Raw genomic sequence first — 13,858 nt, forward strand, 5'->3', positions numbered from 1 at the left:
TCTGCAGGGAAAAGATGGTGGAGTTTTCATAGAGAAGCCTCAGGATGCCAGTTAGGAGGAAATAAGGGCCGGGGCTCCTCAATCCCAGGGGAAGTCAGCAAGAGGCACTGACAATTGGGCTTTGACGACTAAGTCCCGTTGCGACCAAAGCAGCCCTTGTTTCTAATTTTGTCCTTAATGCTATTTATGGATTTTTAAGAGGGTCCTTCTGGACATGATGGTCTTCTGACATTCCTTATAGGTAACACAGAGTAATTATAAGAGTAATTCTTTAAAAAAGCAGGTATGAATCAACACCATGGGCCACAAAAGGTTGACAAGGACCTCTGAGATTTGGATTCCGGGGTTTTATATGGAGGAGAACTGAAGTTCTGTGCCGCGAGAAGTGACTCGCCCGAGTTTACAAGGAACTCAGAACTCATGACTTCCTGCCTAGAGTTTTTCTTACTGTGTCACCTGCCTTATCAAGATCATCCCTGGCATCGAGGCTTAGGATTTATCTATCCCAGCAAATCTATTTACGAATGAATTAATTCCACAAACACTTACTGAGTTCGTCTGCTATATTCTGGGAACTGTGCTGGCTACAGGGATACAGTATCGAATAGGAGAGAATCCACAACTCAGGGGTCTTACATTCTGGTGAGGGGAACAGACAACTAAGCCGGCAATTAACATACACTCTGGTAATGGCCCGCCACGGGGGAACTAGGAGGCTCCGGGAGCAATAGCAGGGCTTCCTAGTCCAGCTGCTGGGAAAGCGGTGGTGGTGGTAGAGGGCGTTGAGTGTTCTGCCCTGGTACCTTCAGGTGGTGTCTGAACAGGGTCTTTAAGATTGACTAAGAATTAAGGAGTGGAGGGCTAGGAGCTCCAGGCAGTAGCGCAGCATGTTCTAAGACCGGAAGCAGACACGAGCATGGGATACGAGTAGTTGGATCATTAGTACAAGGGAACACGTGTTAAGGAATAAGGATGTAGCTAGAGGTCAACAGGAGTCAAGATGAGAGGATTCTGTGGGCCAGGTTAAAGAGGCTTGGATTTAATACTGAGGTCTAGGGAAGCCGTGGAGGGGCAACAGTGATCCAGTGTGATCTGTGGTTTAAAAATTGTTCTGCGCATAGAGAATGGACTTGAGGACACAGGGAGGGGGAAGGGTAAGCTGGGCCGAAGTGAGAGAGTGGCATGGACAAATATACACTACCAAATGTAAAATAGACGGCTAGTGGGAAGCAGCCGCATAGCACAGGGAGATCAGCTCGGTGCTTTGCGACCACCTAGAGGGGTGGGATAGGGAGGGTGGGAGGGAGGCTCAAGAGGGAGGGACATGAGGATATATATATGCATATGCCTGATTCATTTTGTTATACAGCAGAAACTAACACACCACTGTAAAGCAATTACACTCCAATAAAGATGTAAAAAAAAAAAAAAAGAAGTCTAACACAGAAAAATGGGCAAGCCGTCTCATGGTGGGTTCTGGCCACAGACCTGGTCTCACTCCCTCCAGGCCTTGCACCCTTGGGGCTTTGCATGCCTGAACATCTACATAATTAACTTCACTCCCAGACTACTCATCCGGAGGTCCTTTTATGGAGATAACTAGTAATGAGATCGCGACAAACTGGGGAGCACTCCCAGATAGACACAGAGAGAGAGCCATACATATACATAAATTTTATATAAATATAGAAGTATGTATGTGTACATATACATAATATATATATAACATATTTATACATGTAAATTTTCCCCTCAGCAGTTTATATGCAAGACCCCTTTCACAGGACAGCTCCTAAGAATGGGTTTTAACAGTGTCTGTTTCCCATCCTGAAAAACTCCTGTGGTGGCCTGTAGGACAAGGCTGAGGCTAAATCCACATTTCAACCCTCCATCGGCAGGGAGGTGGAGATGGAGAAGGAGGGGCCAGGCAGGCAGTTCCAGTTGAGCCAGGAAAAACAAATAATGTAGCGAGATATCTATAAATCAGGGCAGGGTGTTTTTGAGATAGGTGAACATATTGTAAACAGATGATAAGAACTTGACAGAGCTGAGATTAAGAATCCCTAGGGGCACCCACCTCATAGGCTATTGAAGAAAGAAAGGGCTGTTCTTAGAAACAGGAAATTCCTGGGCATCACAGTACATGTGCAGTATTTTGAGGGCCGAGACTGGCAGAGACCGTCCGGCTGATGTCTGTACTCCCACCATATTGCCTGCCTAGCACACCGGTCACACCAAATGTGAATGAATGAATAATGAGTAATTACTTAATAGAGTAAATACTCTATATGTACAAGTTTGATAAGGTCAAATACTGACTTTGACCTAATGGAACCTGTGGAAGAAGGGTCCTTGCAGGGGCAGTTGCAGGTGTGAATTCTCTTGACAAGGCAGGGTATGCTGGAAAGTCCTTTGATGCTGAAGGGATTCATCCATGAGCTACTGGGGTGTCTCCTAATCTTCTGGAGGGCCGGAATTCTGGACAAACAATCCAAGAAGAGCTGAAGGAATCCCAGGCTCCCTGCATTCCTGGATCCCGTAAGGAAGACCTCTTGAAATGGACCCCTTTGGGCATCCCAGGCTCCTAGCAGGACACCAAGGAAAGTGCACTTCATGCCCCTCCCTGGAGGGAGACACATTGTGTCTGATGGTGGCTGTGGGTGAGTGAGCTAGAGGAAGTGTGTGTGTGTGTGTGTGTGCGTGTGCACGCACACACACGCGCGAGAGCACACAGGATTGAGACTGTGATTTATGAATGCCTTAAAATAAGAATTCTCTGTCTATTTGAGGGCTTCCCTGGTGGCGCAGTGGTTGGGAGTCTGCCTGCCGATGCAGGGGACACGGGTTCGTGCCCCGGTCCGGGAAGATCCCACATGCCACGGAGCGGCTGGGCCCGTGAGCCACGGCCACTGAGCCTGTGCGTCCGGAGCCTGTGCTCCGCAAAGGGAGAGGCCACAACAGTGAGAGGCCCGCGTACCGCAAAAAAAAAAAAAAAAAAAGAATTCTATGTCTATTTGAGTTTTGATTTAAATTTCCTTTCTTGAGACCTTCTGTTGGAAAATGTCGCCATTATTTAATGGCATTCCGCAGCACCCTTTCCCACCAACAAAAGAGATACATCTGATTAGCCCTAGGTTTGAAGGGCAGATCTTTGTGCCTATTAGAAGTGTGGGAAAATATTAAAATTTATCTGAATCGGGACCCCAAAAGCTGGAATACCACAGTTGCGGTTTATTGCAGAGGATTTTTTGCTTCTTTCTGACTTCTCAGTTGAGTTGGAAATAGAAAAGGGTGTGAGATGATATTCATTAGATAAATAAGATGTTACTGTGATGGGAAATTAGTGCAGACACATAGAGAGTATTCAACAAATGAGTATAAATGGAGAGAATGAAATTTGGGAAGGGAGGGCACCATATATTATTTAAAAGGCATATCATCTTACTTAGGAGGGTACAAGTGGAAAGGATTCAAGGAAGCCTCATTCATTTGTGCATTCATTCATCCTTTTTTAAAAAAAAACTTCATTTAATGGACTTGATGTCTGCCATGTGTCAGGTACTGAGCTGGGAGCTGGTTGTACAGTAATGGACAAAGCATGTACGGTCCTTGCTCTCATAGAGCTTATAGTCTAGTGGAGAGGAGGGACAACAGATGAAGAAAAAAGCAAGTGCTATGAAGAAAAAGGACAGTAAACATGAAAGAATAACAGGGAAGGCCCACTTTGGATGGGACGTCCTCTTAGGAAAGGTGCCATTTAAGCTGATACCTGAAAGATGAGAAAGATTCAGTTACGTGAAATGCTTGGGAAGGGCATGCTGGGCAGAAGGGACAGCATCTGCAATGACCTAAGGAGAGAAGGACTTGGCATTGGAAGAAATTGAAAGGAGAGGACAGTGTGCCTAGGGGCTGGAGTGAACAGAGACAAGAGATGAATAGGGAGACAGAAGAGGGGTCAGATCCCATAGGGCCTGGGAGACCACAGGCAGGAACTTGGATTACATTCTGAGGGCAATGGAAAGTCACTGATGGGTTTGATTCAGGGTAGAGGCATCATGGGGTTTAGGTTTTTAAGCAGTCTGACTGCTCTGTGAGGAATGGATTGGAAGAGGTTGGAGTGGAGGAGGCGAGAACAGAGTGACCATTGCAGTGGCCCAGAGAGGAGCAGAGGGAGGAGGCGGGGCAGGATGCAAGGAGAATAGACAGGTATTTTGTTGGCTTGTTAAAATTTTTTAATTTTATTTTAAAATTTAATTTAATTTTATTTATTAGACTATAGTTGATTTATAATATTGTTTTAATTTCAGGTGTACAACTTCAGATTCTTTTCCTTTATAGATTATTACAAGATATTGAATATAGTTCCCTGTGCAATACAGTAAATCCTTGTTGCTTATCTATTTTATATATAGTGGTGTGTATCTATTAATCCCACACTCCTAATTTATCCCTCTCCCTCCTCTTTCCCCTTTGGTAACCATAAGTTTGTTTTCTATGCCTGTGAGTCTATATCTATTTTGCAAATAAGTCGCTTTGTATTATTTTTTTAGATTCCATATAGAAGTGATATCATATAATATTTGTATTTCTTTGCCTGATTTACTTGACTTCATATGATAATCTCTCTAGGTCCATCCATGTTGCTACAAATGGCATTATTCCATTCTTTTTTAAGGTTGAGTAATATTCCATTGTATATGTGTATATAAATATATATATACCACATCTTTTTTATTTTGTAATAACTTTATTTTTTTAAACTGACAATCTCTGCCTTTTTTTACATTTTTATTTTATATTAGACTATAGTTGATTTACCATGTTGTGTTAGTTTCAGGTGTACAGCAATGTGATTCAATTATACATATACATGTATCTATTCTTTTTCAAATTCTTTCCCCATTTAGGTTATTACAGAATATTGAACAGCGTTCCCAGTGCTATACAATAGGTCTGTGTTGGTTATCTATTTTAAATATAACAGTCTGTATATGTCAATTCCAAACTCCCAATTTATTCTTCTCTGCCACCTTTCCCCTTTGATAACCATAAGTTTGTTTTCTATCTGTGAGTCTGTTTCTGTTTTATAAATAAGTTCATTTGTATCATTTTTTTATAAGTGGTATCATATGATATTTGTCTTTCTCTCTCTGACATACTTCACTTAGTATGATAATCTCCAGGTCTGCCCATGTTGCTGCAAGTGGCATTATTTCATTCTTTTTAAAGGCTGAGTAATATTCCATTGTATATCTGTGCCACATCTTCTTTATCCATTCATCTGTTGATGGACACTTAGGTTGCTTCCATGTCCTGGCTATTGTAAATAGAGCTGCAATGAACATTTTGGTACATGACTCTTTTTGAATTATGGTTTTCTCAGGGTATATGCCCAGTAGTGGGATTGCTGGGTCATATGGTAGTTCTATTTTTAGTTTCCTAAGAAACCTCCATACTGTTCTCCATAGTGGCTGTATCAATTTACATTCCCACCAACAGTGCAAGAGGGTTCCCTTTTCTCCATACCCTCTCCAGCATTTATTGTTTGTAGATTTTTTGATGATGGTCATTCTGACTGGTGTGAGGTGATACCTCATTGTACTTTTGATTTGCATTTCTCTCATGATTAGTGATGTTGAGCATCCTTTCATGTGTTTGTTGGCAATCTGTATATCTTCTTTGGAGAAATGTCTATTAGGTCTTCTGCCCATTTTTGGATTGGGTTGTTTGGTTTTTTCATATTGAGCTGCATGAGCTGCTTGTAAATCTTGGCGATTAATCCTTTGTCAGTTGCTTCGTTTGCAAATATTTTCTCCCATTCTGAGGGTTGTCTTTTCGTCTTGTTTATGGTTTCCTTTGCTGTGAAAAAGATTTTAAGTTTCATTAGGTCCCATTTGTTTATTTTTGTTTTTATTTCCATTTCTCTAGGAGGTGGGTCAAAAAGGATCTTGCTGTGATTTATGTTACAGAGTGTTCTGCCTATGTTTTCCTCTAAGGGTTTTATAGTGTCTGGCCTTACATTTAGGTCTTTAATCCATTTTGAGTTTATTTTTGTATATGGTGTTACAGAGTGTTCCAATTTCATTCTTTTACATGTAGCTGTCCAGTTTTCCCAGCACCACTTATTGAAGTGGCTGTCTTTTCTCTATTGTATATTCTTTTTTTTTTTTTTTTTTGTGCTGTACGCGGGCCTCTCACTGTTGTGACCTCTCCCGTTGCAGAGCACAGGCTCTGGACGCGCAGGCTCAGTGGCCATCACTCACAGGCCCAGCCGCTCCGCTGCATGTGGGATCTTCCCGGACCGGGGTACGAACCTGTGTCCCGTGCATTGGCAGGCAGACTCTCAACCACTGCGCTACCAGGGAAGCCCTCTATTGTATATTCTTGCCTCCTTTATCAAAGATAAGGTGACCATATGTGCATGAGTTTATCTCTGGACTCTCTATCCTGTTCCATTGATCTCTATTTCTGTTTTTGTGCCAGTACCATACTGTCTAGATTACTGTAGCTTTGTAGTAGAGTCTGAAGTCCAGGAGCCTGATTCTTCCAGCTCTGTTTTTCCTTCTCAAGATTGCTTTGGCTATTCGTGGTCTTTTGTGTTTCCATACAAATTGTGAAATTTTTGGCTCTAGTTCTGTAAAGAATGCCATTGGTAGTGTGATAGGGATTGTATTGAATCTGTAGATTGCTTTGGATAGTAGAGTCATTTTCACAATGTTGAGTCTTCCAATCTAAGAACATGGTATATCTCTCCATCTGTTTGTATCATCTTCAATTTCTTTCATCAGTGTCTTCTTTTTTTTTTTTTTTTTTTGCAGTACGCGGGCCTCTCACTGTTGTGGCCTCTCCCATTGCGGAGCACAGGCTCAGCGGCCATGGCTCACAGGCCCAGCCACTCCACGGCATGTGGGATCTTCCCGGACCAGGGCACGAGCCCATGTCCCCTGCATCGGCAGGCGGACTCTCAACCACTGCGCCACCAGGGAAGCTCTCATCAGTGTCTTATAGTTTTCTGCATACAGATCTTTTGTCTCCTTAGGTAGGTTTATTCCTAGATATTTTATCCTTTTTGTTGCAATGGCAAATGGGAGTGTTTCCTTAATTTCTCTTTCAGATTTTTCATCATTAGTGTATAGGAATGCAAGAGATTTCTGTGCATTAATTTTGTATTCTGCTACTTTACCAAATTCATTGATTAGCTCTAGTAGTTTTCTGGTAGCATCTTTAGGATTCTCTATGTACAGTATCATGTCATCTGCAAACAGTGACAGCTTTACTTCTTCTTTCCGATTCGGATTCCTTTTATTTCTTTTTCTTTTCTGATTGCTGTGGCTAAAACTTCCAAAACTATGTTGAATAATAGTGGTGAGAGTGGACAACCTTGTCTTGTTCCTGATCTTAGAGGAAATGGTTTCAGTTTTTCACCATTGAGAATGATATTGGCTGTGGGTTTGTCATATATGGCCTTTATCACGTTGAAGTAAGTTCCCTCTATACCTACGTTCTGGAGGGTTTTTATCATAAATGGATGCTGGATTTTGTAGAAAGCCTTTTCTGAATCTATTGAGATGATCATATGGTTTTTCTCCTTCAATTTGTTAATATGGTGTATCACATTGATAGATTTGCATATATTGAAGAATCCTTTCATTCGTGGGATAAACCCCACTTGAACATGGTGTATGATGCTTTTAATGTGCTGTTGGATTCTGTTTGCTAGTATTTTGTTGAGGATTTTTGCATCTAGGTTCATCAGTGATATTGGCCTGTAGTTTTCTTTCTTTGTGACATCTTTGTCTGCAAATCCCTTCTTTTAAATTTCATTATTTTGTTCCTCTTACAGAGCTTATGTTTTGAACAATATTGCCTGCTTGAATGTTAATTTATTTGCCAGTGTACTAATGAATCAATGACATGTAAACATGTAAATTTCATGTCAGCCTGGCCTAACACACAGTGGGTATTCAATAAATGTTTACTGCAGTGAATTCAGCCCAATGTCACCATACTAAGTAGATCTATTTTCCACCAAAAGCAAGGTAACTGAATATGTTGGTTAGTTCTACAGCCTTATTACAGTTAAGGGTTTTAGGAAAGAGTTCAAGGATTTATTTGTAGTACTACAGAGCACTAGGGTTCCAGATGACCCATAGCAGGACACACTTACGTATACTTTGGGCCTGCCAAACTGAGCATTGATAAGGCATGAACTCCTTTCCATGGGGATTGCAGATATGCTTGACAGAACTTCTCTGTCGCACCTGGGAGAGAGGGGAACACCTGCTTAGTGTGGGTAATAGAGATTCCTCAGTTGAACTTCTGGACCAGAGATATTGATAAGATGGCAATTGTCCAAGGACATTCTGGAGCCTGTGTAGTTATATTTGGCTGCAGGCAAGTCAGATTAACCTGTGAGGTGAGTGATCCCCAAGTGTAGTCCACGCACCAAACGCATAGGAATCAGCTGGGGAAATTGTTAAATTGCTTATTCCTAGGCATCACCCCAAACCTGAAACAGACTCTTCAGAGAAGGTCTCTGCAACCTGCATTTTAAACAAGTAATTATGAGGCACCTACCCCTCGAGAGCCATGGGCAAGTACTCCATACTGCCAGACATCCAGCGTTGGGTTGGTTTGGGAATGAAGATGGTCAATCCTCAGCAAACAGCTGAGTCAGCCCCGCAGCCCCTCTCTTGTATGATGCCCTGCCTTGGTGTTCATCGCATGCCATCAGCCAGAGTCTTATTCCGCTCTCACAGGTCCAGGGAGGTGGCAGAGGGTGGCAGTGCCAGGGAGGGTCTCAGACCTTCCACCACCTGACCTTCTTCCCTTTTAGGACTTCCTCCCTACAACTCATCATCCTCACCCACACTGCAGCCAAGTGGACCACGTGAAAACCTTTTCCCCTGTATGCTCCCCACTCTGGCCAGGGAATACCTTCCCACCCTCACCAATGACATAAATAGCTACCAGCCACATATTGGAGGGGCTCTGATAGGGACTCAGGAGAATGTAAACCTTATCCAGAGACAGTAGAACAGGAGGGGCTATTGCAAAATGGTGCCACCTGGACAGGGTGAGATGCCGAGGCACTACTCAGGAGAGTTCAAAACCCTAAACTCCCTCCCTTTCCCCGGCTCTGGAGGGAGAGACATACACTTTCCCAGCACTGGATCGGACCCGCAGCTCTGGCTGCAGAAGGGCCCGTGAACCCAGCTCACTTCTCCCCTCCCCCGCCAGCCTCTGTGGGAGCTTTAGGGACAGCATCTGACCATCGGGGTTCACCAGACCTGCCTCCTCTCTTGGGGAGCTGCGGAGGTTCCAAGGAAGTATACAATGAGCAGGAAGCAGGTGTTAAGGCAAATGGAAACACCAAGGACCTTTGGTGGACTTTTTGCCCCTCACTGGCAACACAACCCCTGGCAAAGGGCGGCCCAGTCGGGCAGGCTGTTATTATCTTCTAGACTAGGGCTATTGGGTGGTGCCAGTGTGGAGTGTGATGTGTTCTGCCTGGCTCCTGGTGCCCATGACTCTCTCGCCACCCCACCTCACCCCCCAGCTGATGCCACTCACGTCCCACCTATGAGCTCGAGGACACAGCCCTGCTATAAGAAGGCCCAGGCCAAGTCATCCAGACCTCAGGCAGCCTCTCTGTGGGGCTTCCCACACCTCCATTTCCTCTGCTTAAGCCAGAGGAAAGGGGTCAAGAACCTAAGCCTCCCCTTCTGCCTCGAGTGGGAGCCATCTGTCCCGCTAAGATATGTTGTAAGGTGCCTAACAATTACCCTGCCCCTCCTTGGTCAGTCTTGCCACTGTGGCTCTGAGGGGCAAGGCACTGTGACAGCAGGGGCTCTACCACTGAGGCCAGGAGCTCGGTTCCCTTGCTGGTCCCCACTTACATGTAGAAAGAACCCCTTTACCTCCCTCCTCGGCATCCTCATTTGTAAGCGGAGTCCACGTCGTCTAACTCTTGGGGCTGTTGTGAGATCTGATAATAGATGCTGACGAAGTTGCTCAGAAGATGATAAAGCAGGCTAGGTGTTTAAATGTTTCTTTTATTTTTGATGTTTGATGACTTAAGGATTTTTTTTCCTACTTATAAAAGTCATGTATATATATATAGTGCAAAATTTTTGGAAAGTGCAGAAAAGGATAAGGAAAAAATTATACATAAGCTAACCCTCCCCACCCCCGAGCAACCCAGAAGTCACTTTTGGTTTATTTCTTTCTTCCTTTTTTTAAGCAATTTTTAACTCAGTGTAACATAAGCATTTTCCCACATTATCAAAAAGTCTTCTTAGACATAATATGTAATGGCAATGGACATTTTTGAGCATAAAGCTTTTTATGTGTTTTGGGTTACTTTTACAGGATAACTGCCCAGACTCAGATCACTGGGTTAAAGGGTATGAATATTTTAAGACTCTTGATGCATATGTTGTAGCTATTGTTATCCCTTTCTCCTGGGGTTGGAAACTGAAGCTCGGAAATTGAAATCATGTGTCCTAATCCATGCAGCTCATCCGAGGCAGGGCCGGGACAAAAACATTGGGTAGAACAGTACACACTCTGTGATCTGTGCTCAACAACTCAGCACAGGAGAGAAGGCTGTCTGTCCTGCAGAACGTCTGATCTGACACACTGAAGAGGACACACACCCTGGGGGTGATCAAATACAGAACAAAGGCTGGTGCACGGAAAAATCAGCCCGGAGGTTGGGACACCGGGGTTCTACTGGGGGCTCTTCTGCTAACTCCATCACCCTGTGCCAGTCCCTTTGGCCTCGGCTTCCTCCTTGCAAGAGGAGGGGTTTGGACTGGGTCTAACACATTGCCCCTATGCCCACATACATCACTCCCAAAACAAAATCAGAAACATTTTGGTTTTGTTTTTGCATAAAAAGACCAAAGATAATCCAGTTGCTCCAGCTCGGTGTAACTGTTTCCTCTGTTGGCCATAAAACCCATCCAGCTGGATGCCAAAGCAGGCAGGTTGGGGTTAACGAGACAGCCAGCTCCAGAGAACATGCCGCAAGCCGGAATCTGCCAGCAAGTGACAGGAGAATGCAATCCTTTCGAGATCAAGTCAGATGGTCGGAAACACAGCTCAGCAGCGGGTCTCAGCACCAGGCTCTGCTGTAAAGAGATCCCATGAGTTCTGGCCCTTGGGATGGAGGGCATCAGCACTGGTGGTCCAGAGTGCCAGGCTATTGGCTGTCGCTGTGTGTGCACAAGTGTGCTGATGGGTAGCCACCCAGTGTGCTCAGGGCATAGCTAACGGTGCTCTGGGTTGTCTTCCCAAGTGACCAGGACCTTGGGAGGCAACATCAGCAGCTGTGAAACTAGGGCCGACAGAACAAGGTGGGTGGGGCAGCTGTTTATCAGATGCTAACATGAGACTCATAGACGAGCGCCTCTGTCCTGGGTGTAGGTCAAGTCCCACGATCTGTGGGAAACAGGGCGCTCCTCCACCCACATCTCTGTCTGACTCCCAGTACAGGGCTAACGGATGGGAGGATACATACATACTCCACAACATTTCTGACCCTGGAGGGAGATCTGTCTCATCTCTCTCAGAAAGGAGAACGGCGAATTCAGGGAAGAAACCCAGGAAGAGGCTGGATGGTCTGTGTGAAAATGCACACGCAGAGTGTCAGGAAGACAAGTCGCTGACATAGAACAAACTGTAGAATGTGTGACTTACATAAGTGAAAGCACATATACACAAAAGAACACACCTTTTGCCAGAGCATATTCAAGTAAAAAGATAAAATGGTGGTCTCTGGGTAAAGAAAGGGAATAGACGGGGGGCCAGGGATAATCTCCTATCATCCAATTAGGAATGAACTGAGGAATAACATTAACTCAGCCCTGTGGACTTCAGGTCCAAAGGTTTTTAAAAAGAAAAGGAAGAAAAAGAGACCAAAGTAAGCCAAACCCAGGAGATGTTGGTAAGAGTGGCTTTGGAAGGGCTATGAGTTTGCTTTTAGGAAAGGAGATGGTCATTTGAATCCACATGGGACAGAGGAGCTCAGGCCACCTTTAGTTCTCAACCCTGGACACATCTTTGAGCTATCAGGGGAGCTTTTAGAAGACACTGGACACCTGCCTTAGTTGGCTTGGGGTGAGCCCAGGTGTGATATGGAAGAAGACCTGGCTGGAGCAGCCAGTGAAGACAGCGCTGAAGCATCCCTCATGTGCCCTTGGGCTCTGACATTCAGGATACACAGGAAGAAGCATTTTTGGAGAGGAAGGGTCAGCTGTGGCCCGAGAAAAGGGGTGACTCACAGTGAGGCTCTGTTTTGGAAGGGGGAGTAGAGGAGACACCAGAGCGGGGAGAGGTATCCAGTGGAAGCCTGGGGTCGGGGAGGGGAGATGGCAGGGTCAGAGGCAGGGGTAGGGAGCAGGGTGAGGGTGATCCCTGTGGCTGACCCCCTCGTGTTACAGAGAACAAAGACTGTGAAAAGAAAGCAACTTCTCCAGAGATGGGGTTCCCACACAGGTATCCCCCTCCACTGCTCTTTCTGGGGCTCTTTCCACTGTCCCTGGAGCCCCCGGCTGCTGCGGCCAAGTCTCCCCCATCTCCCAATGCCCATAACAGAAGCGGGGGAGAAGCCACCTCAGAGCAAGTGATTTGAGCTTCTTGAGAAAAGAACTAAATTAAAGAAGAGTTTAGAAAGGAATCTGACTAGTTATTATTGTTATTACTAGTTATTACTGTTTATTCCTTTCCCTTTCTCAAGTAACTGTTTTTCTTCATCGCCCTCTGAATTCAGATCTTTTCTTAATCCCTTCATTCTGGAGGCTCACTTGTTTTTAGTGCTTTCAATGTTGCCAGCCAGGCTTCGCGACTGTCCTAACAATTCTTGCTTTCCTGAAGCTCTGATGGTCTGTTTGGTCGCCCTACTGAGAAAGGGAAATCTGTGGAGTGAGGGTCTGAGGGGGGAAGGCTGAGAACATTTAGTTTCAACCAGAATACATGGAGTGTCACGTGCCCACCAGGCAAAATGGTTTCACCTTTTCTCAATGATTACAGACAGGAAAAGTAAGCCAAAGAGAAGTTACATAAATTCTCAAGTTATTTGCAAGCTCCTATAGGGAGATTGGGTCTTACTCCTTTGTGCCCTACTGGGGCCCAGCCCAGTAGCAGCACGTGGTTGCTGGATGTTCATCAAGTCCTCACTGAAGCGAGTGGTCCAGTTGAGAGCTGCCCCAGGCCTTCTGACTTACAGCTCAGCACTGGAACCACGGGCATAGAGCCACCCAGCCTCTGCAGGCCATCCTGGCTACACTTGGCCCTGGCCAGGTCTGCTGCATGCAGCCTTGATCTGGCACCGTGCTTGGCACACAACTTTCCATCAGGATGTGTTGGCAGAGAGTCTGCTATCGCGGCGGATGCTGTGAAGCATCCCAGAAGAATTCAGGGCTGAGAGGGGAATTAAAAGTCATCTAGTTTGAATGCCCACTTCCCTCCCTCCCTCTTCTCCTCCAAACCCACTCACCTGCCCTGCTTCTCTCCACTCAGACACACATACATTCTCCCACTGACAGTTAGACCTGCAGATTCATTTCTAGTTCATAAATATTTATTTATTTGTTATTGCTAATGAGGAGAGATTACATGGAGAGGCCATGTGTAGGTTTCTAGCAAGAGGCCAGCTAAGATCCAGTTGACAGTCAACACTAATGACTAGACAAGTAAGCGGAGATACCTCCATACAATGTACTCCAACAGAGTTAGGAACAAAGTGCTACTAGAGCTCAAAGAGTGAGTGATGAATTATTAATGGTGGGGACATCAGGGAAGACTTTATTGAGGAGGTAGCAAGTGGGACAGGCCTGCAAGAATGGCTAGGCTC

General features: G+C 45.0%; 1 long non-coding RNA gene across 2 annotated transcripts in view; it reads right to left on the reverse strand.

Annotated features, from left to right (window-relative positions):
* LOC149749351 (uncharacterized) overlaps positions 1-13,858 on the reverse strand; it is a 29,997-nt gene continuing 16,139 nt past the window's right edge. For both annotated transcript variants that reach the window (XR_016393011.1, XR_016393010.1), the window contains exon 3: positions 1-13,858. This exon is cut by the window's right edge. This is a non-coding gene — a long non-coding RNA (uncharacterized LOC149749351).

Source organism: Delphinapterus leucas, chromosome 4 (genome assembly GCF_059928025.1).
Source record: "Delphinapterus leucas isolate spDelLeu-1000000601 "Yukka" chromosome 4, BTC_Dleu_Yukka2, whole genome shotgun sequence".
In the NCBI taxonomy this organism is placed as follows: Eukaryota; Metazoa; Chordata; class Mammalia; order Artiodactyla; family Monodontidae; genus Delphinapterus; species Delphinapterus leucas.